This window comes from Nasonia vitripennis, chromosome 2 (assembly GCF_009193385.2).
Source record: "Nasonia vitripennis strain AsymCx chromosome 2, Nvit_psr_1.1, whole genome shotgun sequence".
NCBI lineage: Eukaryota > Metazoa > Arthropoda > Insecta > Hymenoptera > Pteromalidae > Nasonia > Nasonia vitripennis.
Window position 1 is genome coordinate 25,331,636 of NC_045758.1, and position 26,282 is coordinate 25,357,917.

General features: G+C 47.4%; 1 protein-coding gene across 2 annotated transcripts in view; it reads right to left on the reverse strand.

The window, feature by feature from the left end:
* The window catches only part of LOC100122379 (transcription factor Ken 1), a 30,057-nt gene extending 17,696 nt beyond the window's left edge, over nt 1-12,361 (reverse strand). The window contains exon 1 of one of the 2 annotated variants that reach the window (XM_031924179.2): nt 9,561-12,361. The gene's annotated coding sequence lies outside the window, so the exon portion shown is untranslated. Of the gene's footprint in view, nt 1-251; nt 452-9,560 lie in introns of those variants that run through there. The other variant, XM_031924180.2, reaches the window with a different exon arrangement.
* Nucleotides 12,362-26,282: the final 13,921 nt, after the last annotated feature.

Genomic DNA, 26,282 nt, shown 5'->3' on the forward strand with positions numbered 1-26,282 from the left:
GCGTTACGCAAGAGCAGCGATCATTCTTTCTCCCGCTCGTTTCGAGAGGTCGAACGCACACGTGCGCAGTATGGCAGCGCGCACACGCACTCCGCAGCTAGAGCGGAATGCACCGAGAGAGAAAGAGAGCTTAATGCGATCCGTCGCGCTAGTTTCGAGAAAATTGAGCGCAGCAGGGAGAAAGAGCGCGACGAAGCAGAAAGAAAAAAATAGTGCGAATTATATTAGAGTGTGATTTGCAGTCGACTCACGTGCGAGGATGTTTGCGCTGGAAAATTTCAGCTAATTGGAGAATCGTCGTTCCTTTTAATAAGCGGACTGCGGCTCCAGGTGAGTCGAAAGAGTCTAGGTTCTACGTCCGTATACGAAAAGCTTGAAGAAGACGAAGTGGAGGAATGCCATAGCGCGCGCGAAGAAAAGTACGACGTAACAGGAAAAAAATGCGAAATGCTTTCAGGAGATAAAAATGCCATAACTTTCAGCCTGTAAAAAAGCATTAATTCACATGAATCGTGTATAAGGCATGCGTGACAAGGAAATTCTAGCGAGAAAATATAATTTATACTATGCGGCGGTGTAGCGAGCTTGAAAAACTATTTTCTTTCGCACGATTTTTCTAGCATATCATGTTTTCACTCTAATTTCAATGATTCACTGCAACGCGATCGCCCGAATCATCTTTATCTCGACCACTTCCTCCTACATCACCAAAAGCTCTCGAGCTTTTCCTCGGTAACTTCGGGAGAAAAATACTCGCACACGATGGTCGAACCATATTACGCCGCAGCGAATGCAGCGCATCGAGAGAGCACCGAGTTACGCAATCGAAATGATCTCACGCGCCTTAGGTGGGTGGGGACGCTCGGCTCGTGCATATCACCGGTAATTACCGCTGGCGTTCGGAAAAAAGCTCACGCGCGATAGCCTCGTTTCTTCTCTATCTGCCTGGAAAATTCGCCGAGGAAAAATTCATTGTCTCGTTTCTTTTTCTCGCGCGACATTGAAAAATCGCTGCGTGAAGTGCAGTGTAGATAGAAAAAAAATAAGAGAAACGATTATCATACAGCTGTGATGGAGAATAGAGGGAGTGGGAACGCGCGACTGATCTCCGAGTGAGCAACGTCGTTTTTTTTTTGTATTCAGCTTGAATTTGTATGCTAATGCGAGAGGCTTAATCGATCTGTCTCTTATCCGCGTAAGGATTTATTAATAGGCGATTTATCGCGAGTATTACAACAAGTATAAATCCGTCGTATTAGCCTCTCGTCGGCGGGTAGGTATACTCCTGATAATGCCTTCGTATTTTTTGCCGCTTCCGTTTGTTGTTTTTCTCGGTGAGTTGCACTTTCAGGAGAATTCCTGTGCAGTCGGAAAAATCAGCAATTTTTTTCGCGCGCGAGCCTCAGTGGATCAAGGTCTCTCGATCGTTTTAATGAGAATGATTTTTTTGTTCCCGCTATACGATTTTTTCTCTTTCTCTCTGTGCACCTATTTTGATTTCAATGCGTGCGGTAATTACGCGTATCCGCCTCTCGCGATATTAATCAGTCAATACTTATTACGATTCTGTATTATGTTTCGTGAAAAAATATTCCTATTCTCACGCGCGAACACGAGTTTGAAATCCGCTAACGCCTCCGGGCGATTGGAAAGGCGCGGACAAGTGCAGCGGAAGTCACATAGTATACGTGTGCGAGAGGAAGTGAAAATGAGTTGGTCTAAAATTCAGCTGGAAATACCGGAAGTTTCCTGTGCATAGGTGTATAGCTGTGTGTCTCTCTATTCATTGTCAACATCAGTTGGGGTGTATAGCGTCATTGCTTTACGACAATTTCACGCGGTGAATGTCATGCCTCGTTTACTCGTTGTGTTGCGACATTTACTATGCTATGGACACACTGTGTATAATGTGTATTATAATGTGGAATTCGGCGCGCGCTGCAATTATCGGCTTCACGAGCCGTAATAAAATTAAGAATGGCGAGGAGAAAAAAAAAATAGTGAAAGTTTTTATTCCTCGCACACGCGAATTGTTCGTACTGACTTATCTGCCCGTCCAGAGCCGTCGTACTTATTTTTATCAGCGCAATTTGTAAATACACAAAGTAGCGCGGCAATGGCTCGGCGAAACAAGGGCGCAACTTTCATACGGCCGATTGATAATGCCGTGTATAACACTTATCGAGCTGCGAGTATGCATAATTAGCCGAGACAGCACGGATATCGCACACGCGAACGGAGACAGTGTTTGTTGCGAGTAATATCGTCCGCAGTGACACATGCACTCGATTTCCTTTCTTTTAACAAAATATTTACCGATTGCCGAAACCGCAGCACCACCGAAAAAAAAAAGAATCTTTTCTCTCTCTCCCAGCCCATTACACCGAGTGTATACGCACACAATCCTTTATCTCCCCGGCGATAATCTCGCCCGCATGTCGAAAATTTCACCGGTGTGTCCCAGCTGTGCCCCAAACTTTCAACTTTTTTTTTCTCATCTCCCGCCGATGTAGCGTGCACACATAACAGCTCCGCAGGTCGCTTTCCCTCAAAGCAGAGCAGACGGATGAGATTTCGCGAAGAAAGGGGCAAAGTTTGGAAACTCGGTCCCAAACGCAGCGGGAGGGGAGGATCCACTGCAGCGCTAGAAAAACCCTTTGCCAGCCATAACTCCTCGACTGCTGCGCTATACGCTTTCTAACGGCGCAATATTTATTGCGTCTCTCTCTCTCTCTCTCTCTCGCTTGGCGCGTGTGCCGACGCTCTTATTAGGATTTGCATTCGCCCTTGTTGCGAGCGCGTAATCCTCTCCGGGAGGATATTGCTCCTTAATGGGCTGCACGACTAGTCCTCGTTTCGGTATTACTTATGCCGTCCTTTCTTTTTTCTTTCTCGCTCGGATCCTCTCGTCCTTGCGTTACGAGTTCGTAATTATGTCGTTGTAAATTTTTTTCCTCAGTGTACGGGGTGTTTACGAATCGCGTTATGGTTTCGAGTATGCGCGTGATTTACGACTATAGGAATCTTCCTGTATGAATATAAGTGAAAGGTGTGTTGTAATATTACACACGTTTCTCAACTTTCTTCATCCTCGAGCATTCTGATAAACCCACACGCTCTTATGCCAGCGACGAATATCCCGCGCGGCAAACTGTGTATAGCTCTACGATCGCCGAGTCACCTTTCCATTTTCTTCCTCTCCCTCTTTCTTTCTCTCTACATACACCTCAGCGACGACGATGACGACGGCGGTACACGTATACATATACACACTCGAAATCGCTCTACACAGTAATATAAGCCGCGCTCTCGATTGGCAATCGCAGCGTATACACGGCGGCGAATAATACGGAGCGAGCAGTGCGCTTATAGCGATAGATGAAAGTGAAAGGGAAGGTAGAAAGGGTTGCCGCTCGCTTTTGCGCGCTCTCGGGGAAGTAGGACTGGTCGCGCCGCCGTCGTCGTCATCCCGCTTATACACAATATATGTAGACTGCGCGAGAAAGGGAACCGGCGAAATACCGGAGCCGTGAGCTGCCGCTTCGAGTTTTAATGCAGCGACACGTGTGCATGTGTGTGTTGAAGAGATTTTTCCAAAGAGACTCGCGAATTCTTTCATCTCTCTCTCTCTCTTTCTCTCTCTCTCTCTCTCTCTCTCTCTCTCTCTCTCTCTCTGCTCGGGAGTTGTTTCGATATGCATATTGCTGTTGGTGCTGCAGCGGCTTGAGAAATGCTGCTCCACATATAGTTGCGAAGCTTGTTGTCGTGGAGACTTTCGGTTGCGGCAGCTGCTGAGAGTTATTTTACACGGCTTTTATTTCTTTTAAGGAAACTTGGTTCATACGATAATTATTATTGATCCAAAGTCTACAGCATAATAGTAGCGCGGGCTAATTGAATTTCAAAATTTTTCAATGTACCTACCCATACGCGAAATAACTTTGGTTATTTATTTCCCGCGCGAAGATCGTTTATTATTTGCGTAAGAAATCCGTTTCGAAAGCCTCGCGCTCGCAGCCCCCATCGTGTGCGAGCAAGTTTATTCAACCTGGCGCGCGAATTTATCTCTCGTTAATAATTATTGTACATCGTAAATTAGCCCGCGCTGTAAAGATACTGCAATCCCAGGCGTATGATCGCGCGAAACTCGAAAGATAAGCCAACGTACCTTGCACCGAACGTAAATAAAAACGCATAAAGAGAGTCACACTTCCTGTTCATCTTGAAACAGTCCGTAGCAGCAGCAGTTCTCGAGGTTCAGGGCTGCAACTCGCGAAAGTGACTCCCCTGCGGCGCGAGATTCGTATCGCGCGCACGTAATCGCGTTTAATGAAAAACCTCCCGTGTATATAACACACTACTGTTGCGAACGTCAATTATGCACGTGTATGTTCGTTCAGACGGTGCAGTTTCTGAATCTGGCGCTCAGCTCGCATCAGCTGATATTTATTCAGAGAGATACGTGATACTGCGAAAATCGACGCCGAATTATGGCATTTCGTGCGAATCCGAGGAATTCAGAGATGTGTACACAATCGTGTGTTTATACGGAGCGATTTTATCGAAGAACATACATTTCTAATTTGGACGCGTTATCTCTGGAGGCTGATTGTTGTGCCGTCGACTGTTACTTTGTAAGAGAGAGAGAGAGAGAGAGAGAGAGAGAGAGAGAGAGAGAGAGAGAGAGAGAGAGAAAGAGAGAGAGAGAGAGAGAGAGAGAGAGAGCGAGAGAGAGAGAGAGAGATAGGTACAAGTCAATCATCACTTTCACGTGAATTTCATTCATGAGAACGTGCGCACCGATTTATTTTGGTTCGTGATCTTTCGGAAGAGCGGAAATTTTTGTCATTCATAATTGATTTTCGAAACATTGTCGTTATGTACTATCGATAAGATCCGAACGGTCATTTCACTTTCTTTCTACAGATCCTCGTTTGCGTGTGAATAGCAAGTCGGAAACTTCTTATCGCGCGTCGTCTCGATCAGATTTTTTACACGCGCTTACATCGAAGATTTACATAATACATTTTCCGCATTAATACATTACCGGTTATAATACTTTATAATTTAACGAACGCAGTACTCGCTGAATTCTTAATTAAGAATTTTAATTCATTAAATATACAGAGAGAAATTGCATTAAACAATCATGCCTTTGCTCTCGCATTTGTGAAAGCAAAAAAGCAAGAGTAATTTTTCTGTAGAAATTTTTAATTCGATCGAGGAAAGATAAACACGGTCGAAGCCAACATCGCGCCGGTGGAGCTTGACAAATGTGATTATTCCACGATTGTTCCAGCTTTCGATATAGACTTTGCTCAAGCATTGAAATGCACGTGAGTATAAAGTCGTCTGACGGCTCATCCAAATTCGACGATCGTTCGTCAACCTCCCAACGCTGCAGATGTCGCGTGCAAAATTAACGTCGTAAAAGCGATGACGATATAAACTAGGAGAGGAAAAAAAAGAAAGCGTAATCACAAACAAGGCGCAAAGCGCGCAAAGGAACGCTTCATTAGGATGCCTCGCGAGCGTGTGGCCTCGCACAAAGGTGTTCCTCTCTGTCTCGCGTAGCTCTTATTAGTAACACAGTCTTCCTCTCTTTTCTCCGCCGACAGTGGCACGACGGCGGCGGCGGCGGCCGCGCGTCGGTAAATCAAGCCGCAATTAAAGAGCTAAAAACCGCGCGCGCGCGCGCGCGAGCGGCTTCTCCAAGGCCCCCGAGCTCGCCGGAGCGCGCTTCCGCTTCTGATTAGCTTCCTCTTTTCCCACATCGCTCAGTCCTCCTCCTACCGACGTTTTCTTCTTCCTCTTTTTCTCTCTCGGCCTTACGTACACTCGCGCGATTATTCTTTCTCTCTTTCTTTCTTTCAACTCGATGATGGGAGGAAAAACTAGTGTGTACCGAACGATTGAGCTGAGACGTATGACGATACCAATGCTCGTCTCGAACGCGGAAAATGCTTTCAAGGCTAATCTGGTTTTAATTATAGCGCGGTACGTATCAGGTTCAGAAGTTATAGCGAGACGCGGGCGATTTTTAAAAGAAGAAATCGGACAGTCATCGATTGAGTAACGCGTCGCGACGACAGCCATTTCTCTATTTCAAAACGCGCATACGCGCTGTGTCCTCGAGCCATTTCGAGCGCTTCTTTCATCGACTCTGATAACGCGCTCCGAATTATTTCAAAGTATATATTACTCCTGATTCTCACGATTCCTTTTTCGCGCAAATTAATAATCCTCCCTCTCTCTCGGCACCTCGACAAAGCGCTCAATTATTCCGCCTCTTTGTCCGCCTCTCTTTCTCTTCACCCGCGCGCGCGAGTCTCCCCTGGCGCACCGAGAGCTACTTATATGCGCGTATGTACGAGTGTATCTCGCCGGCTTATCTTTCTCTCACCTTGCACTCTCTTGTGGGAATCGCACGCACGACGGCGGCCGAAGGGGAGAAAGAGCGAGAATATCGTCGCGTGTGCTCCTCTTTTTCCTCTTCTCTCTTCGCAACGGCTTTCTATACACAAGCGAGTCGCGCGTTCGACTTCGCCTCATGCCCTCGGAATGCCCCGTTCAGGGACGTTTTCTCTCGCGCCTTCGTCGCGGGTTCTTTACACTCGGCGTAAGTGCGTTCTCTCTCTTTCTCTCTCTCTCTCTCTCTCTCTCTCTCTCTCTCTCTCTCTCTCTCTCTCTCTCTCACACACACTATATACACTGATGCGCTTTCGAACCACTCGGATTTGAGGATATTTCAGTAATGCTAATGTGCGTGTGTGTGTGTGTGTGCTTTTATAACTCGAAATTGCAACACGTCTCGCTAAAAATGACCGGTTTTTAAATGCGCACGTTTCTCTGAATGAATTCGCTGCAGCGGCGATAATCTTATCGAAATATTCATCGGTCTACCGCAACGCGCTCCACATTCTTCCCGCATAACAATTTCCAAGTCGATAAATAATACTCTATTTTTCGCGTCTCTCTCTCTCTCTCTCCGCGTCGTTTCTGCGACTGCATAATATCTCGCGACTCACGTACTTGTATAGGCGGCCCACACACAGGCGGTCTGGAACGCGCGCGAAAGGTGCACTTTTCGCGCGCGATTTTTCGAACAGCGCGTGCCGATTTTAAGCGCGCAGCTGTTTCTGCGTCCGCGAGAGAGCTGTTTCTTAATCTCGAGCGAGTTTTGTATAGGGGTTTCTGCGTGTGAGTGACGTCGAAATTTTAACTAGTGCGTCATGCTTTTTAGCGAACGGTTCGAGATTCGCCGATTTTACACGAATTCGTTTGAAAATAAAAGTAATTTTTCATGATTTTAATCCACCGAATAGTCGACTATGGTTCCATTCCGTTCTATAAAACAATGCCATCGAGAAATAAAAAGCGGTTTACAAAACCTCGCTCAGCGATAACGACGACTGGGCCTCCTTTCTTCTCTCTCTCTCTCTCTCTCTCTCTCTCTCTCTCTCTCTCTCTCTCTCTCTCTCTCTCTCTCTCTCTTTTCTGACACAACTTACAAACTCCGTCTACCGATCAATACAGCCGATCTATCGATCGATCGATCTTCCCTCCTCGATCTCGCGATTAACATTTCGAAAGGCTGCTCGCGACTGCGCTAATCGCACATCGCGAATTTCGGCGCGACGACTCATCTTTCTCTCCGATCAGCTTGTACACGCGAAAAAAGATCGTCTATTGCGTCGCTAGATGATAATCGCGCGATTGTTCAAAGCCGATGAGAGCGCGTTTATGCTTGATACGTTCACTCTCACTCACACACAAACGAGTACAGGAGTGAAAGCGAATTCACTTTGTTACGAGAGATTACGGAATTGAAATCGATAATGTTCGTCAGCACGTGCTCGAGTATATTTATTGATATTACTTTATTTGTCCGCGTCTGCTTTTTCAAACAATAATACAGCGAGTATTTGCAATGCTTCATGTCGCGCGTCGTTGTTTTTATTATTAGATAGTTGTCGGCGCTGATTTTGTAAATATTATCGCTCTTGCTGCGCTATACGAGAGATAAACCTCTTTTGCTTCGATTTCATGAATCAGTTTACAACCGCGAAGGAAAAACTGCAATAGTTCAAGTATACAAAGTGACGTCTTTCTCGGTCGGTTATCTCTTCGACTATATATTAATATCCTATACCGATCGACACCCGCACGCACTTAAAATCGAAATAGACACACGCATACACACGCATCGCTAAAACCTATATACTCATAAATATTTACGTAACTCCGGCAGAAAAGAAAGCAAAAAGCCAAGGTGTACGCGACACTTTCTTGAAAATTACTCAGCACTTTTGTCGCTCGCGCTAATTGCCCGCCGATAAAAAAAAAATTAAAAGAAATCGTTACTCAATTATCTCCGATATACACACACGATATGAATTCCGTCGGATCTCTCTCTCTCTCTCTCTCTCTCTCTCTCTCTCTCTCTCTCTCTCTCGGCCTTATCATTTTCATCGGCGGCGGCGTCGCGCGCGAAATGTTTTTATTTGCAATCGTGTATCTAACAATACGATCGAGCCTGCACACTCGCCGCCGCCGACGCGTGTACTTTGGATCTTCGTTATCGTAGCCCGACATCGTGAACGTAAGCGTCCGAGCGCGAGCGAGCGAGAGAGGGAAGCGAGAAATTGATTTACGATTCGCGACCTTACTCAACGCGACGACGACGTCGCGCGCGCGCGCGCTCGAAGCCCGAAAAATTAGCACTTCATCGAGTGTTTGCTAATGCGCTTGGAATTATTTAAAGCCGGATAGTTCTTTCTTTCGACGAATGCGAATTTCGAGCTATTTTCATTTATGATAACCGAGGGAGAGAAAATCCGTCTTTGAAAATGACGACACGCGTGCATTTGCATTGCCGACTCGAGGTCCGCACGCACACGCACGTGTGTATGGCTGCACAATCACAGACTCACGAGGCTATATCGAGATTGGTTATCGTCAGCGCGTAAGATAACAAGTCGTATACTCTCTCTCTCGCGATAGTCTGTTTCACTCTTTTACTTGCTGCAGCGTCTCGTTCGTTTTGTGTGAGTAGACTGTTGGAACAAAGCAATGGGATAGACGGTGGTAGGAGTTGAATGGAAGAAAGCATTCGTCTTATTTTTCACGGCGGGGACTAATGGGAATTTCCGCGTTGGTGAACCGTAGCGCGAATAAAATGCTGTTTCTTTCCTATAAGCTGTCTCGTTGTTCGGGGACTTTTAAGACTGATGGGTTAGTTTTTTTAACTGCGTATCGCGTAAAATCTCTCTCTCTCTCTCTCTCTCTCTCTCTCTCTCTCTCTCTCTCTCTGTTATTTCGAGATCTACAGGAAGTGTTTGCGCGCTAGAGCGCAAACAACAAGTTTGCGATGATTTCATCGGATGACTCTCTATATCCGCACTGACGTTCAGCTTTAATAGTCCGCGTGTACCAAAAATGCGAGCAACAAAAACAAACGTAAAAGGCGTATCTAGAATTCTTGTACGCTCGATTCGTGCACTTATCCTAACACGCCACCAAAAGAAAGAAAACTTAAAAAAAAGTAAAGCACCACCAACCTGTCAGCTTGTGCAGCGGCGGCCGGCAGCTTCCCTGGCACGTGTTGCTGCTGCGCGTAGGCGCTTCTCTTCCCTCGCGTGCGCTCCTCGCTCGAAATAAGCTCGTGTATAGCGTTGTCGGAAGAGAGGAAGCTTCTGAGGGTGGGTATAGCGGTGGTGGGAAGTTACAGGGGATCAGTCCGCGGCGGGGCAGAGCCTCGCGCGCATATCACCGACGACGACGAGGAGGAGCGATGGTGCACTTCCTGGCCGAGAGCCTGCATTGGTCAGGGCGATCTCTAACGATGCCGTATTACAGATGTTCTTCGGGGGGTGACGTTTGCTTTCTTATAGAATATTAACCGCACACTCGCGCACTCGCAGCTCTGTAAGCGTGTCGTCCCGTAAGTCGTCACTTGATCGGTTGTACTCGCTCGATAAGGCACATGGCGATGATAATCCAGCCGCGCGACGACATGACGTCGGAGTAGTATGTATGTATATCAATATGTATATCACTGAGGCACTAGGAATTCGTACGAAGAGAACAATAAGAACAAGAACAAGAAACGATCACAGTCGGAAGAACTCCACCACTGTCAGCTGGTCCTCATCGTTATCGTTAGGCGCGGCGGGATGATGATCCTCTCGCGACGGGCAGCAAAGCCCGAATGATAAACACCGGTGGAGAAAGAGTCGGAGGCAGAGAGAGAGAGAGAGAGAGAGAGAGAGAGAGAGAGAGAGAGAGAGAGAGAGAGAGAGAGAGAAACCGCTGACTCTTTTCCCCTGCGAGTGTGTGTGTGAGAGAGAGGGGCAGCAACAGCACTGCCGTCCAGGGTCAGCCGGCTGCGCGGAGTAGTAGGCAGCGGCAGTACAAAACTTTTACTCTCACTCTCGAGAGCTGCTGCTGCTGCTGCTGGCGCAGAGGCTCGAGCTTCAAGGACTCGCGCTGCTCGCGCTCGCCTCTCCTATTCCTTTCTCTTTATCCTTTCGCTTCTCGCGGGGCCCGCTCGCTTTTTCCGCTCGCTATCTCCTCTCTCTCTGCTGCTGCTGCTGCTGCTGTATGTACTTGCTCGACTCGCTCCTTTTTTCGCGGCGTATTTGCGCGCTCGATTTTCCTGCTGCTGCTGCGGCGGTTCTTTCTCCGGTCGTCCTTCGGCTCTTCGCTCACAAACACACTCTGAGGAACACACGGACGAGCGCACTATCTTTCTCTCTCTTACGCTGTTAATGCTGCTGTTGCTGTCTCTCGAGAGTCGTGTTTTGTAATCCGGCTTTTACGAAACGCTCTCCGCGCTCTGCTGAGTAAAAGTGGAAAAGTGGAGAGAGACAGAACGTCGCGCGGATGGCTCTTTTGATAGAGAGATAGCTTTCCACACACGAACACACTGACACTTCGTTCGGCGACTCAGCGAGCTTGAGGCTTGATGATTTTCGTGGTGGAAAAGCGGGAGAGTCGTATAGGTTATAGAGAGCTATAGCGCAGCGCTATTACGCAAGCTTCTGCTGCGCCTCTCTCTCTCTCTCTCTCTTCGTTGCGCGCGCGCGCGGAATATTCTCTTTTAAACTCTCCTACTCCGCTGCTCTCGGTTCTTCCTGCTGTTGCTGCATCTTCTCTCTCGCTGCGACTCTGCTCGTCGGGAGATTCCCTCGACCCACTGACCCGAATCACTTTCCGTTTCACTCGCGCGCGCGCGCGTATCTCGCTCCGTCTCGCTCGCCGAATTTTCTCTCGTGAATCGTGTGTACAGCGCCGAGGGATTACACAAGCGCGAGTTTCGGCCGTGTGTTGCTGCACAGAGAGTAAGAGAGAGAGAGAGAGAGAGAGAGAGAGAGAGAGAGAGAGAGAGAGAGAGAGAGAGAGAGAGAGAAACACACGTCGGCCGGCCGGATCGAATTTTAACGCTCGCGCGCGCACTCGCGAGAGAGCTCGCTCACCAAAGAGTGTGTATTATGCTATATACACAAGCGAGCGCGCAGCCGAACTCGGCGGTTTCAACTTTTACTTTCAAGTTCTTACACAACTCTCCGCCAGCCAGCCAGACAGCCAGCCAGCCAGCCTACTGTGAGCGCGGCTCGACGGAAAGACCGCTCTCGGTGTGTATCTGCGCGACGTGTTTTTCCTCGCACTCTGCTCCGATTTTCTATCTTTTCCTTTCCTCCTTGTCTTCTTCTTCTTCTCCTGGCAGCACACCTGCGCGCCGACGCGTCGCAGCGCGGGAAGTTTGAATTCGAAAAGCGCGCGCGCTTGAGAGCTTCCGCGGCGCTTGCGCGGCTCCGCTACTGCGTATTATATCAACACACTGCACGACACACGGACACACCGTTTTGCGGGACAGGCTGGGACTACTGGCAGTAGTGAGACACTGGCTCGATGACGACACTGGTAGCAGTCGAGTGTATGCGAGAGAGTAGAGAACGTGGTGGGTACTGCTATCGGCATCGGCGTCGATGCATCGTCGTCACTGGCGGGCGCGCACGCACTGCTGTCTGCTGCCGCTGCTCGAGTGCCAGCCACGAGGTCTGCTGCTGCTGCTGCTGCTGCCGCGCTCTCTTTCTCCGTCTCGCTTCAGACACAGTCTGCTACCGCCGCGCACTCACTCTCTGCGCCGCACTCCGCTTCGCTCTTCGGGAAGCTCGACGGTATAACGCCGCAGTAGAGTCTGCCCGATGTACAGTGAGTGAGAGAGAGAGATAGAGAGAGAGAGAGAGAGAGGGATCTCTTCCGGTCTCTCGGCGCGCGCGGTGTTTCTCTCCGCAGCAGCGCTCTGTGTGTACTCCGTAACTTTTGCGCAAAGCGAGAGCGAGAGAGCTTTCCCTCTCTCTCGGCACGCGCGCCAAGTGTCCTAGGTATTATAGGTGAGCGCGCGCGAGCGCCGACGAACGAGAGAGAGAGAGAGAGAGGGAAAAAGAGAAGGCGCGTGCAGGAGAGGATAGAGTTGAGAGGGAGACAGAGAGAGAGAGAGAGAGAGAGAGAGAGAGAGAGAGCAGAGGTGGTGGTGGTGGTGTCGTATCTGGTGGTGGTAGTGTATAGAGGACTCTCGTCTATATAACACTCGTGCCGTCTCGCTCGCTCGCTCTCGGCCAGGTGCTCTGCCCGTAATGCGCTCCGAAGCTAGTTAGAGAAAGAAAGAGGTAGGCGCTGGCCCCTTCGGTGAAAGGGTTGCCGCGCGAAAGAGAGAGAGAGAGAGAGAGAGAGAGAGAGAGAGAGAGAGACAGAGAAAGAGAGTAAGCGTAGCGCATTGCCGATTTTGCGTTTTCGCCAACAAGCGATTTTCGGCTGCTGCTGAAAAACTCGTTTGTTTTGTATGCAGCTGTCTGCTTAACGCCCGGAGGTTTTCGAGCGAGGGATGAAAGGTGCCAATTCGAAAGGAGCCCGCCGCGTGCGTGACCCAGTTTGATAAGCGTGGCGCGTTTTTCCGCCTTTATTTTCGTCCGGAACGAGAATATAATATGATCGCCGAGAAGAAAGTGAGGAGTTTTGAAAGGAGCAGAGCGCCGCTGCCGCCGAGCGCGAGCACCGTGTGATGTCACAATGTCGGAAGGCGTAACCAAAGTGACGTCACAATAGAACTATAACGCGCTCTAACTTTTCTGAATTTCACTCTCGCTAGGCTTTGAAATTTTTGCGATGTAGGAACCGCGTAGGTCTGGGGATAGTACATAAAACGCGCGTTTAAAACTGTGTACATCTCGCTTTTCGTTTGGAAGACGGCAGCGTTTTTGGAGCAGAGATAAGAAATGCCCTAGTTCTCGGGCTGGGCTCACGATCTAGCGACTGATAAAAGCTCTCTTTTCCAGGCTTCATTGGAATGCATGCGCGTATATTTTAATTCGACAAGCGCGACTCGTTGTGAAATCGAGGGAATACAATGAAATTCAATCGACACAGGCACTTGATCAATGTTTAGAGAGTGTAAAACTTTATCATATAAACGACTGAAAGTGCAAACAATTAGAGCTTGATACCGATTTGCAGAAACTTCACACGTTCACATTCCGCAAGCAGCTTGATCCTCATAAAATTACAATAAAATCTTTCGAGCTCGATTAGACTCGCACACAAAAAACATTCTCCAGCTCATCAAGCGCATTATCTTCGTTAGGCGCGGCGCCTATAACTCACAACGTCGGCAGCTTTACAATGTATAGCCCTGCAAGTCATCGCCACTCTTTCTCTCTCCGATACATTTCTCACTCGTGTGGAAATTAAAATTTCTTGCACAAGTATATAATATGCAAGCTCGCCTCGTTTCCGAGATAAGCGCGAGTCTCTTTTTTCACGTCCTGTACACACGCTGTGACTGTGAACTACATTTTACTATATAACACACACGATCGTGCGCGCGAGTATCGGTGAGCAAAGGACCTTGTGCTCGTCTCTCTCCGCGTGTGTATACATTGTCGGTAGATGCGTATCTCCTTTCTAACGCGTTGCCTTTTTTTTAACGCTGCGCACGTGGCACTTTGTCTATGCAAGCCTACTTCCCCTACTACACACGTCGTCCTCTGCGCTCACTCATCGGTGTGCGTATACGTGTACTTTTAATTCGTCGATTCTCTCTCTCTCTCTCTCTCTCTCTCTCTCTCTCTCTCTCGGTACTTGTACATATCTTATCGAAACGTGGACGTCCGTAAACATTGCGTGCGCTGTAGTGCGGGGAAAATGGAGGGAGAGATTCGGGATTGGACGATAAGGATTGTTTCGACAGGTGTCGATTTGATTAGAAAGAGAGAAAGAGTGAAATGCTGCTTTTATGAATATTCGTGGATGCATGAAATTGGTCTGTATACGAGGATAGGTATTCTTGTAACATTGCTTGTTTTTGATATGCTTAAGTCATCGTGATACTTTCGATTTCGTAATATTTGAATATTATAACGCGTCATCTCGTACAATGTTTGTGTACTTGATGGTTGACGTACGATTTTTTTCTATTCGCTCGTGTTTCCAATCGGAGTCACTCTGGAAATTCTTGAGTATTTTTTATTGAGGAAAAAAGTATTATTAGGCAGTTACAGCATGAGCGGTTCAAGCAGTGAGCCCAACAAGGGAGTAGTGCGACAGTCTATTAGACTATAGATTTTCCTATTTTTACTGATCAGAGGCTAAGAAAGAACCCGGGAATTTAAGCGGTGGGGAAAGCTCCAGTCCAAAATAATTTGTTTTACGATTATAGCTTCGTATGTACGGCTGATTACGCACTCATCCATACACCGGTACAACGTAAAACGTATCTCTTTCTCCGTGTAGCTTATAACATCGTTTGTGTAGAAAGCAAACACGTATAGATGCATACGCGGGGCTTTGAATTTCGATTATACGCGCGCCGTGAGAGTACACGTGATTTAGATTATTTTCATTCGCCGCCGATGAGTCCCCAAGATAAGTCTGCGCTCACAGCTCTGGATACGATCGCGTAGCGTTTTCTCCGCATTCCCTTTGCTAAAAATAGATCGTGGACATTCAAATGTTTGTTCTGATTGTCTAGTTGAAGTAGTATTTATCAGCTTTCACTCAGAAGTAGTTTTTGGAAAGCGTTGGGCAAATTCCATTTTTTTTCATTCTATACTTAAGTCAGAACTAAGTAGTCGCGATATAGCTAGTCGTACCGTTTGCTTGCATACGCTAGTGATAAACTGCGCTGATGTTACCTTGTAAACTGTTGTTCACCTTCCGCGCGGCTCTTCTCAAATACGGAAAACTTTAACTCACGATAAATACCGATGCCGTATAAGATCGTTCAAGCTCTTATCACTTACAACTTGTAATTTCATTGCTCCATAACACCAGTCAGACCAAATAATTAAAACCGTATCAAAACCAGACCGCACAGATCGGTCGCGCGAAATCGGCACGAAAATCCATCGGACTCGAACGTTTGACACCGAGAGCAAGTCATTCGCACTTGACATCGTGCCTGCTTTTCACGCAGCCAAACGCACAAGCGGAGACCGTCGTAAAAGCGTGTATTGTGCCTTGATTTACGCAAAGTTTGATTTTCACAATTACGCTGTCTACCCGGAGAGCGAAAACAAATTATAGATACGGCATCGCCTTTGCGTGATCGATAAACTATAAATCCGGCGAGGTCGACAGTCGTGCTTGTTCTTCGTTTGGGTCGTGAGAGAGGGATAGAGAGAAAGAGAGAGAGAGAGAGAGAGAGAGAGAGAGAGAAGAAAGAAAAGCCATGGCTAAGTGTGTGTGTGTGTGTGTGTGTGTGTGTGCATGACTTTTTAAAGTCCGAGTAGCTATACGCCTTATCGGCTTCCGTCTCCTTCGCGGTTTCGCTCCGATTCGTTGAAAACTTCCGACGTTCTTTTTCACTTGATAAAAGTAGAGTATTTTTTAAGCACGTGTTTGTACAACGCTACTTCTTCCTATACCGATACTGTGCGATTCATGCCAATAAATTTCGATTTGTACTTTCTAATGAAGAATCTCGATCAGAACCAATTTAATCGAAAAACACAGTCAAGAATTATGCCATTTCTGCGTCAAAACTACACAAGATACTCTTCTTTTCCTGCACACACGCGAAGAGAAAAAAGCCGAAGATCATCGAAAAAGTTGTTTGCTCGCGGCCTCACTCGGCATGAAAATCTCTCGCGCGTCGCGTACATCGCCGCAAATATTTGCGCGCATCCGCGCTTTTCGCTAATATCTCGCGCGCCAAGGCTGTGCAGCGCTTGCGCGCTGCTCGCGTCGAAAGTTATCGAGAGCTCTCTGAATGTTTATTTACTTATGGTCTGATTAAAATTGAAAGAGCCTGGAAGGCCGTCGACGCGGCGGTACGTATACGAGTCGTTGCGTAATCCTCGCAGCTATAAGCTACGAGGGTGTGCGCACTTTTAATTCCTTTTTTTCCCTGGTGTATATTGTAAAGACTATTTTTTCTCTCCGTACATCGTGATAATTTTAGCTAAACCCAGGTGTCGCCGCCGCTTCCACGTTTTCGCCCCAATTATGCAACTTAATTCGAGATTTCATCATCGCGGTTCTATTAGCACGGAAAATCGCGTACGTAAGAACGGTTCTCTCTCTCTCACTCCCGATCTATCTTTTCTTTAAAATTATCGTCACAGATAATTATTTAGATTTATACGCAATTTAGATTGAATGCCTTTTTGATCGTGCTCGGGCCGAAAATAATCGAAGCAACGAGCGCGTTTGAACCGAAATTTCTAATTCCGTCGACCTTTTCCTTTCTTCGCTTCGTCAAACTCCATTTCAAATTCTAATGCCCAGCCGAACTATGGCCGAACGAAAAACAAACTCACAATGCATTCTCGCTCATTGTCGATGCGTGTACCTCGACACGCGCGCATATACAGCAGTGGTCTAGTGTTGACCAAAGAAACGACTACAGCAATACATGCACACATGCACACCGAGACGTCGAGGACGCTTTCTCCCCTTATCTCCGCGAATCCCCGCTAAACGCGAGCTTATTAAAGAGCGGCGGCTTTTTATCGTCGCTTCGAGCAGACGATTCTTTTTTATCGGCGTGTCGACGAGCCCTGACTCATTCACGAGCGCGCTATAATTAGCGAATATCCCTCCCTCCCCCCACACACATACACTTTTTTCTTGCTCGCTCGCACAGCTGATTATCGCTCGCGCGCGCGCGCACGTGGCAGACGACGGCTGTAATATACATACATCGTGGATCGTGTGTACGCAGACGTCTCTCGTTTTCGCGACGTGTGTCCGAAGCGTCGGGGTAAACAGAATATTTTCGGTAAGAGCGAGAAACCGCTATATGAAGGTGCGTGAGGCGCTGATGAGATGGCGAGGTTATTATCTTGTTGTTTTTTAAGTAATTCATCTTTTTTTTGTATCAGTGATCGAAGTATTTGGTTGGGCGGCGATATGCGCGAACGGTATAATTGGATTATTTTTGTTCGAAGAGCAGTGCATTTATGTGAATTATGACAAGTATATCTTTTTGAGTATGTTTGAGACCCTTTTCTTGATTTGAGGGTATCGACTCTCCTCGATAAAGGAACGGCGAAATAAACCACGTTACCAGAGTATTCAGGGCCTCAAAACAAACAAAAATTACCATCGCAAAGAAAGGGCGAGTTGATACGAAGATACGAGCGAAAATAAATTCGAGTCACGCCGGAGTAACGATCACTTCCTTTCTCTCCTGGGACTGCGTAAATATAGCGTTTCCTCGGTCTCTCGAGCACATGTACCAACACCGCGGTATCTTTGTTCCAACGTTCGTATTAGGGGGTAAAAGCCTCGCCGCGCTAAGACTGTTCTCCGTTCTCTTTTATGCGATCGAACGAAATCTCGCGCGTGATTTCCCGTTAATTAGCTCGTTATACATGTTATACGCACGTTATATTATAAGCGGGAAAAATTTTCCGTTTTTACAAGCTCAATCTCATTGCTTTGCCCGCGCATAACAATAAATATCCGCAAAAAGTGATAAGGTCTGACGCAAACCGAGAGAGAGAGAGAGAGAGAGAGAGAGAGAGAGAGAGAGAGAGCGTTATTCAATCGCTCCTTTTTAGTCTTTCGAAAATCGAAAGCAACGAGGCTTGTCTCGCTTATCCTTTCTTACCGTCAAAACCGCAAGCACAGAAAGCTGCTCTTTTTTGCATACCCCCCACTCGAGAAAATCCAGTCGCAGTCGTTTCTCCACTTTGCTTAATACGCGAATATCGCACTTGCACCTTTCTCACAAGTCTCAGCGATGCCAGAGCGCGCAGGACGGCGCATATACAGTGCGCGCGTACAGCTCGGTACGTACACATCCCCCTTTCCTTTTCCTCTCCCTTTCACTGGAGCGAATCGCGCTGTAGACTCTCGGAGAGGGAAAAGAAAGGAAACGTATAGGCAGCAGCAGCAGCAGCGGCGGACAAAGAAGGATATATATACATACATGCACGTACAGGCGGCTCGCGGTGTATAACGAGGAGAAAGAGAGAGAAAACCGAGAGTGTATAGGTATACAAGCGCTCAGCATAGGTGCTAGAGTTCATTTGCGGTGTGTGCTCGGTTTTATATTCCGAATCCGGTTTGCTGAGCCATTGAAGAATGAGAGAACGTTGTAGGAGTCGAAGAAGGAAGCAGCGGCGGCGGCGGGTGGAAGGAAAGCTCGCGGGGAGAGAATTTATGCGCGCAGCTCGTGTGTCTGTGTGTGTGTATACTTACCTGCAGCCGTCGCGCGCGACGACGGGATATGGGCGAAAAGAAAGGTCGTAAGGAAGGAAGGTGGGAATCCTCGCGGATACCGGTCTGCACGTCCTCGGCGATCCTCTCTCTCTCTCTCTCTCTCTCTCTCTCTCTCTCGACTTCTTTCTTCTCTCCTCCTGCTGCTTCTGCTGCTGGTTTCCTTTGCTCTCTCTCTCTCTCTCTCTCTCTCTCTCTCTCTCTCTCTCTCTCTCTCTCTCTCTCTCTCCGTATGTATATTATATACCCGTGAGTGGCGAAGGTCAGCGATGCGATTCAGACGAACCGGATGACTTGTTTTATGGTGCGCACATTTCTTCTTCTTCGACTTTAATTCGAGAGAGGGACTCCACTTCGCTGCTGCTGCGTTTTGTTGTTGCCGGGAGGATGTTGCTGCAACTGTGTGTCTCTTTTATTTTTCGTGCGCGGAGCCTCTTCTCCCTCTCTGCCAGAAGGTTTTTCAATGAGTCGAGCCTCGTAATTGGGGATTAGCCGTTGACGAAATATCGAAGGTCTGCCTGTGTGCATTGTTCGGGATGTGCATAATTTGTATCCTCTTTATAGCTCGATGCCGATAATAATAATAGTAATATATCTATACGTTGAAAAGTTTTCCCTCTATGGCATCGCAGAGTCAGTATAAACAGCGTCGCGACGCGTTTCAAAAAAGGCAATCTCAGTTTTTACGCGCCCGCCTCGCCGAAGATTCCGCGATTCGTATATAGTGCGACAATCCTCAGCTCTCAAGGCTGTTGCAAAACACAAGAGTTTTTACGCCGAGCTTTTTTGTCAGAAAATCTACAAGCTGCGCTACTAAATCTTATACATACTTCTAAATCTCTCTCTCTCTCTCTCTCAGAGAAAAGATTTCGACTTTCGCATCCATCCACGACGCGCATAATGTGCACCTCTATTTCGGTGCCGTGATGCCATCTTTCTCGCCTCTCTCGGCGCTCGTCGTTTTAGCCGAGAGAAAGAGAGAGAGAGAGAGAGAGAGAGAGAGAGAAAAGAGGAGAGAGACACTATATGGCTTTGACGGATTCGGAGTGATAAACGCGTCGCGATCGCTTATTCGCACTTTTGTCCTAATGCGTTTCTGCGAACTCTCTCGAGCTGCGAAGGCACACACACACTCGCACACAATAGCTCTTTCGACTTGTCGTCTCTCCTCTTTTTTGCACTCTCGGCTCTTTCTCCGCACGCGCGACTCTATACTCAACTTTATACTCGTTCCGGGAAGCAGCGAGAGCGCGGCGCATTAATTATCATCGGGTTTTTGCCGATAGCGCGTCGCTTCGACGAGCCGCGCACCGGTCCATATTCATTTGGATATGTATACGTGCGATGTCGCCGCGACGCACACAAAGAGAGCATATAACGCGGATCAAGGCCGAGAGAGCTTCAAAAGGAGGAAGGCCCGAGTATATACATCAGGACGAGGGCATCCCTTGCCGCGCATTTCTTTTATGCTATGCCTCTTATACCTACTCCTCATCGTCGATGCGGCCTTTTTGTTCGCTTATTATACTCGCTTCGGCACTTTCACTCTCGTGGCCTCCGCACCCACGCGTCCTCGGCGAGTCCTTTGCTCTCTTTTTTTTCGGGAGCGCTGTCCTGCATCCTTTTTGCTCGCTTTGTTTTATGATTGCTCTTGACGATTGCGACGACGTGTATCGTTTGGGACACACACATACGTGCGATTGGAAAAGTGTATGTTGTAATGTTGTTTGGCGTGACGTAATGGAGTAAAATTTTTTCGTAAGGTGAGGAAAGTTTTTATGGCTCTTGATTTTTGGTGCACCAAATATCGGGACACTCGGGCGGGTTACGCCATACGCGTGTTATTGTAGTCTACCGAGAGTTCCCCTATTCTCGCGACTTTGACTCGGGTGATGTTTTGAGCACTCGTGTCCGTCTCAAGCGCCTACGGCGCCCTCGACTCCTACTCGTGCAAAACATCACTCTCGCTAGAAAAAACCAATTTTCCCCCCTAGTTGCACAATATACTATTTTTATGCCCTCTTATATGTCCTCCGCCGCGCCGCCGAGAGTTCGTATACGAAATAAACATCATCGCAGCGCCGAGAGTGTGTATACGGCGCACATAATAACACGGCCCGTGGTTCCTTCCAACTTCCTGCCTTCGTCGCACCGCACCACCTTCATATGTGTATATTCGCGCGGGATAATTATGATAAATACACGGCGATAATAACGATTGCAAGGTAAAAAATAGCCGGAGAGAGAGAGAGAGAGAGAGAGACGCAGGTATAGCGCACACATGTGTGTGTGTGTGTGTAACGGGAGCGCAGCGGCGGCAATTCGCTCCTTATATTACACACACGACGAGTTGACGCCAAGGTCTCGCCGCAGAGAAATTTCTCACGCTGACTCTTTCCCTTACTCGCCGCGAACTCGCGTTTTTCTTTCTTTTCCTCCTCTTTCTCCCCAGCTCCATCGAAGCCCTTGACTTTTTTCGAGCCTTTTTCGCTTCTCTCTTATACCAGGGCTTTCTTTCTTTTGCATTAATTCGCGCATTCGACGCTTTATCGGCGAGAGGGATCGAATTCATTAGTAGCGTTTCTCTCGAGCTTCGACTGTATTCTGCGATCGCTTTTGCTGATTTTGGCTGGTTTACCTTATTGAATCTAAGCTGCATTTTTTCGCCTTTGAATCTTCGGCATATACTCTCGCCGATAAATAAGCCACGACGCCGACGTTTGTTAGCCTTGATTGCGCAACCGGCGCGAAATGTTCCTTCTCATATGCATGTGTGCGTCTATTGTCTCCACACTCGTTTTTTCACTCGCGCGAAAGTGACGAATGCGTACGAGCCTCGCTAGTCCCAAGCGACAATATATAATATGCGTACGCGCCCTTTCCTCTTACTTTCGCTCTCTCTTTCGCCGGTTGCTCTCTTTTCGTCACTTCGACGGTGCGTGAGATGACCCTTGAGAGAACATTGTACGAAATGATCCGATGGAAAGGGTTCGGGTTCTGTGTCGTGTGAATTATGCGTATATAATGACTACAGTTATCGCGAATTTTATTTTTACCACAACCATATAATTTAAACTGGTCTCTACCTCCACAATTTGATCGATCGATTTATAGTGATACACCAGCACGTAGTACTTTAGACGACAGGAATTCTATGATACCGGTGCTCATAGCTTTCTTCGCGAGCTTGCGAAACCATTCGCTCGAGATAAAGTCGACGATATTACGGTGATTCCGCAGCGCTGTGCGCGCGCGAGATTAATGAGCGATATTTGCGGGTGATTGTTTTTTTTTCGTATCCGCACACGGTGATATTATTAGTTCTTGAGCATAAGGACGGTAAATAGCGCGAGTTGAGATAAGACTCGAGTTTATAGTTCCGGATTCTTTAGCAATCTGGATTCGCAGATTAGAGTACACGCAGGCTGTTAGTGTCGGTGGAATTTCAATTCCTTTTATTGTTACGATTATTTTCATGTGTGCTATGCGGTAACCAGTATGCTTATTTCCTCATGCTTTCCGGTATTATTCTACACGTACAGTAAGGTGTCGTACCAGACGACGTGTAGAACATTAATAACGCGTCTTCGAGGAAAATATCGTTTTATAGAAAGGCCCGATTTTCGGAAAACAGTTTCATATTTTCCTCCTTCGTGGGTATTTCTCTTTCTCATAATTCTTTCCTATCGACCTTCAATTTTAGTATCTTCTCCAGCTGCAATAAAATGATCAACTACTACAGTCCTCGGCAAACCTGCACGTCGATTCAAAAAGCTTCTCCAAACATCGCAACGACAAATAACCGCCTATGAACACGCATAGTGTAGTTCAGGCGCAGTTTCTACGATACATCGCTGCAGCACAATTAATATCAATCGACGGAATGAATGGCCAACTCTCTCGCACCATGTACATAACAGCGCTCTCTTTCTAGCTCTCTCGTGGCACTTCGCGGAAACTTCACAGTTTGACCCCCAAACGAAATTGCGCGCGCTCTTATTCCCGAGTTCCAGTTTCGCGGATGAAAGCTCCGATGTCTCCCCTCCAAATTTACCGCGAACAAACGAATAAAATAATCCTCGAGATGAAGCAGTTACGAGACGATCGTCAGCGAGTTGGCAAATATCGCCGCATCGGAAAATAACGAAAGCCGAAGAGAGAATGACTGGCACACAGCGCACTATATACACAGCGCATAGTCGAGAGCGCGTAATTTGTTTACGCATACGCAGAATATGCACGTATGCGTGCGGTAATGAAATGAGAGGCTGCAGCAGCGAGTGAGGTTACCGCTCGTTTAAAAAAAAAAAAGAACGAGCGCCTAGTATAACGTAAGCTCGTATATGACGTTTCTGTTTTTCCCGCGTGCGCGCGCGAAAGGCCGGCGTTACGCGAGCTTCTCTCGCGCGAAAAAGGAAGAGCGTGGTATTATATATAGAAAAACCGGCCTGGCTGTTTACGAGATTCATTTTAATTCCGCTGAATGCAGCGGCGTGTGCTCCCGATAAAACGGGGCCTTGGATTATTAGCCGCCTCCGCCTTATCGCCGCGTGCGTGCGAGCGAATATAAAGTTGTGTGCGTGTGTGTGCAATAGACTTGAGGGACGCGCCTGTGCCGATGAATTAGAAATTTTCACTCTTTCCGTATAGCGAAGTAAAAAATGAATTTAAGAAATAGAATTCATCGCACGAATATATGCAGTGATCGCATCTAAACCACAGACAGAAAAAAGCGACAACCCATCGTTCTCTCTATATAAAAGGCACATCGCGACACAGCGACTCACGCGCGCATACGCATCGCGGCCGCGAAAGAGAGCAGCGAAGCGGTGCAGCTCGCGATTAGCTCTTCTATGCCATACTCTCTTTCTCTCTCTCTCTCTCTCCCTCTCTCTCTCTCTCTCTCTCTCTCTCGCTCAGCCTCATCGCGATTATTACGTAAGACCGTTTTACGTTCTCGCTCGCGCGCGCGCAGTTGCAGCGCATAGTCTCAAGGTCTCGCGCCTCGAGAGCGTTATTGTTTGCATGCCGAGTTAGCGCTATATACGCGCATGTATGTATATACTACCGATGGCAGGGACGTATCTATAAAGGGACTTTCTACGCTGAGTTAGAGGAGGAGGAGGAGGCGAGAGCAAACATGTAGCGATGATAGGAGAGCTTTTTTGCTGCTGCGCAGCGCAAGCGCAAGTGCTTCAGCAAAGAGACGAGACGTCCTTTAGTCGACGAGCGGAGAGTGTTTTGTTGACGCTGAGATGAAATTTTATAGCGAGAAGGTGGAATTCGTAGGCATTCTTTTTTGTTAGACTAGAAAATTTTTCCTCGTTCCTTTTTTATTTATCGATTATTGCCCAACAATTTCGTTCAGGTGTAGCTTATCTCTCTATAAACAGCGAGTGTTTTGGCGTGTTCGAATTGACGTAGCTTCCTGCCGCCGCTATCTTGAAAGTAAAAAACTACTCGACCAGCTCCGCTTTTAAAAGCCACAATAATTACACGTGGAGCGGCATTATCAGTTCTATAGTTTTGATAACCTACTTAACTACGACTCTTTGAAAAAACATTAGTTTCCCGTGTTGAAAATTAAAAAAAGTCTTCGCAGACCCAACAACACCTCTTCACTGTTTACGCAGCATCGCGAAAACAAAAACAGACCAACTTTCCACCCGCGCACCGATTCTTTATACGCACGTGACCACGAGGTTTTCTACAGGCGCGAAGTACATTCGCGCTGACATTCTCCGTCTTCCTCGTGAAAGACCTCGAGTTATAGAGCGCGCGCTCTCTCTGGCAAGCTCGATATTATTTTTACCCTCTGCGCCGCTCTCTGAGCAATGAACTCGATCCACTTTCGCGACGCCGTCGCTAAATTCGTCTACCAATAGTATAACAAACGCAGAGAAAAGCAAACGTGATAGGACGACACGCTAAAGGACGACTGACGATGCGGCTCTCGATGATTTATTTCACGAGGTGTCGCTTGGCCGTGTAAATAAACAAAGCAATTTCGGGGTTATTTTCGGCGGATGTATTCTTTGTTCTATCGCGGCTTCTAAGACGAGCGGCTTGTGATTAGGTGTCACGCACGCGAACACGTGTATTTTTAAAGCGTCATTTGTAAAATTAACGTTCGGACGCGAATGCTTTGTCTGGTTTAATTGAAACAGACGGCAGAAATTGCTCGCGTTTCATCATATCTGTTCGTTGTATTTTAAAAATTGGAAGTTACAGGTTAATACCCAATATAAGTACATAATCACGTGACTCTGCACCTACTCCAACAAAAAAAGCAACGAAATCGCCCAGAGCGTTATTAGAGCACGCGCATGGCGCTTCTCATCCGCGCGACAAACTCGCTCCTGTTCACATCGGTGCATCCTCCCGCCCCTCTCCGCCGCATAGAATCGACGATTGAGAAATCCGCGGGCCATTCAGCGTGGGAAGCGTCTCTCGTGGGCGGTTGTGTATTTAAAACGGTGGCGCGCACATACACAGATATGCGCGAGCTACGGAGCGATAAGGCCTTATCGCGTGAAAGCGCGCTTTGGCCTACTTGCGCGCGCTCTATGGCTCTCATTCTTCGCGCGGGCCGAGTGCGTGCCGCATGCAATTGGAGCGGCGGGGAGATGCGCGCTTCATGGGAGACAATGTGGTAGGGGCAACGAGAGGTTGACATATATTTTTCGAGTGCTGTAAGAGAGAGAGAAAGAGATGGATGTATGGTATAATACTGTGTGGGTGAATTTTGCGTGGAGAGGGAATGGAAAAAAATTCGTACTTCAAAAATACTTTACTTTCTTTTCTTACCCAATCGTGAAGTTTAATTGAGCGTGAGACACTGAGAATTATCGATACCACAAATTACTGACTGTTTACACACTAAAGATGATTTATTGACTCTGCCGCCGCGCGATCGTAATTACAAATCAGATCAGTTCAATTACACGAGCTACATAAATTATTAATTAATCGTCTATCCGGAAAAAACTGGAATTCGTCGTATCCAAAGTATGTAGATAAAATTTTGTGTGTAACCTAGATAGCGGTCGTCGCGCGCCTAGTGCACACACATCGCGCGTACTTCGATTCGCCGTGAGAGAGAGAGAGAGAGAGAGAGAGAGAGAGAGAGAGAGAGAGAGAGAGAGAGAGAGAGAGAGAGAGAGAGAGAGCGCGCGCTGGAAAAAGAAGAATGCGTTTAATTCGAGCGAGAGACAGACGCTCATTGTACACTTATTAGATTATACACCTATATGAAGAGAGAGACCGACGCGAGAGAGAGAGAGTCTTATCGCGTGAGACACGTATAGCGACCCTATTACGTTCTGTAGATTACAAAGAGCAGCGCGCTGCACTTGATTTTCCAACGGCGGCGCGCTCCGGAGATTGTAACGTCACGTCAGTCCCGATCTCAGTGCCAACCAACGAGCTTTTTTTCACGTGCCAATTTTCCAATCGCACACGTACCTGAGAATCAGCCATACTTACGATGTGTACAGATAATATTGTACGTTCGCGGCTCTGTGCATGAAATTCTTTTATATACTTTTTATTATTCG